The sequence below is a fragment of the Zalophus californianus genome, chromosome 13 (assembly GCF_009762305.2).
Source record: "Zalophus californianus isolate mZalCal1 chromosome 13, mZalCal1.pri.v2, whole genome shotgun sequence".
NCBI lineage: Eukaryota > Metazoa > Chordata > Mammalia > Carnivora > Otariidae > Zalophus > Zalophus californianus.
Genome location: NC_045607.1, coordinates 31,831,420 through 31,833,487, shown reverse-complemented (window position 1 = coordinate 31,833,487; position 2,068 = coordinate 31,831,420). Strand labels below are relative to the sequence as shown.

The following is a 2,068-nucleotide window of genomic DNA, read 5'->3' as shown; positions in this document are numbered from 1 at the left end:
AATTAGCAAAAATAAATTTTGAATGATTGGGGGTACCTGGATGGCTCAGTCAGTTAAGAGTCTGCCTTTTGCTCAGGTCATGATCTCAGGGTCCTGGAACTGAGCCCAAAGTCAGGCTCCCTACTCAGCGGGGAGTCTGCTTTTCCCTCTGCCCCTCCCCTCTGCTTGTGCTCTCTCTCTCTCTCTCTCAAATAAATCAATAAAATCTTTAAAAAAATTTTTTGAATGATTAATGTACCTTATGATGACAGTTTCTTGTCTTCCAATAAAATATAGCTAAAAGGAAATGCCTTTAATTCCTGTCAAAATTTCACAAAGATGTCCAAATATAAATAAAGAGAAGCAAGCCTAATATCAAGAATTTAAAAAATAATAGCACTTGATGAAGTAATGTTAAGAATACAATAAAGCAAGGGGCGGAGCGGAAGATGCATGGAGCTGTGTGAGGACCCGAGGGCAGTGCAGTGCACCTATGATTTACATTTTAGAAATAGATGTTAAACTTTGGTTTGAATGAAAAATGTCTCTCAACCCACCTGTATTTCTCAAAGAAAAGGAAGAAAATAATTCAAAATCTGTAGAAATACAACACTCACAAACTACTTCCATAGCTGCAGAAGATCCTCTTCAAAACTTATGCTTAGCATCTCAAGAAGTTCTTCAAAAAGCTCAGCGAAGTGGAAGATCAAAATGTCTCAGATGTGGTGGCTCAAGAATGTTCTATTGCTATACATGTTATGTCCCAGTTGAAAATGTACCTATTCAACAGATGCCACTTGTGAAGCTTCCACTGAAGATTGATATCATTAAACATCCAAATGAAACAGATGGCAAAAGTACTGCTATACATGCAAAACTATTAGCACCTGAATTTGTAAATATTTACAAGTATCCTTGTATTCCAGAATATGAAGAAAAGGACCATGAAGTTGCACTTGTTTTTCCTGGACCTAAGTCTGTCTCAGTAAAAGATATTTCTTTTCATCTGCAAAAAAGGATTCAAACTAATGTTAAAGGCAAAAATGATGACCCTGACAAGCCATTTATTTAATGCAAGAAAACTGAAGAACAGGATTTGAATGACAGCAACTGCCAAGACACAACACTGAAAAAAATTATATTTATAGATAGCACCTGGAACCAACAAAACAAAATATTCACTGATGAGAGACTTCAAGGATTGTTACAAGTTGAGTTGAAAACAAGAAAAACTTGCTTTGGGCGCCATCAAAAAGGAAAGCCAGATAACTTCCTTTCCACAATTGAAGCCATTTACTATTTTCTGGTAGGCTACCATACTGATATATTAAAAGAAAAATACTAAGGACAATATGACAATCTCTTATTTTTCTACTCTTTTATGTACCAGTTGATAAAGAATGCCAAATGCTCTGGAGACAAGGAAACAAGAAAACGTATCCATTAGTTTTTAAGAAGCTACTTATGTCATTTTATTTTGCTAAAAATCAATAAACTTATAATTGTGGAAAAAAAGGAATACAATAAAGCAAAAAGTAAAAAATAAAATAAAAAATAAAAAAGAATACAATAAAGCTACTGGTCTTATAAATGGTTGATGGTATTGCAATAATACTAGAACCCTTTCAGAAAGCAATTTGCCAACTTGATTCATTTTGGAATATACAGAAAAACCTTAACAGGAAAACTAAATTACTTTTCAATACTGTCAACTAGAGAAAAAATACTTTTAAAGTTTTGGTACATACCTTTCCATACCTTCTTAATATGTGCATTTTTTTTTCTTTTTCTAAAATAACATTGGATCAGACTAGGTATACTGTTAGAAATTAGCTTCAGGGCACCTGGGTGGCTCAGTCGTTAAGCGTCTGCCTTCGGCTCAGGTCATGATCCCAGGGTCCTGGGATCGAGTCCCACATGGGGCTCCCTGCTCGGCGGGAAGCCTGCTTCTCCTTCTCCCACTCTCCCTGCTTGTGTTCCCTCTCTCGCTGTCTCTCTCTCTGTTAAAAAATAAATAAATAAATCTTTAAAAAAAAAGAAATTAGCTTCATTTTTTCTTGTATCATGAACCTTTGTCTATGCTATTAAC

At 35.2% G+C, this 2,068-nt stretch overlaps 1 pseudogene across 1 annotated transcript; it reads left to right on the top strand.

The window, feature by feature from the left end:
• The first annotated feature begins 456 nt into the window (after positions 1 to 456).
• On the top strand, positions 457 to 1,426 carry LOC113934406 (annotated as a pseudogene). Its single transcript, XR_004819528.1, has one exon. The product of XR_004819528.1 is annotated as a tRNA-uridine aminocarboxypropyltransferase 1-like (transcript).
• Positions 1,427 to 2,068: the final 642 nt, after the last annotated feature.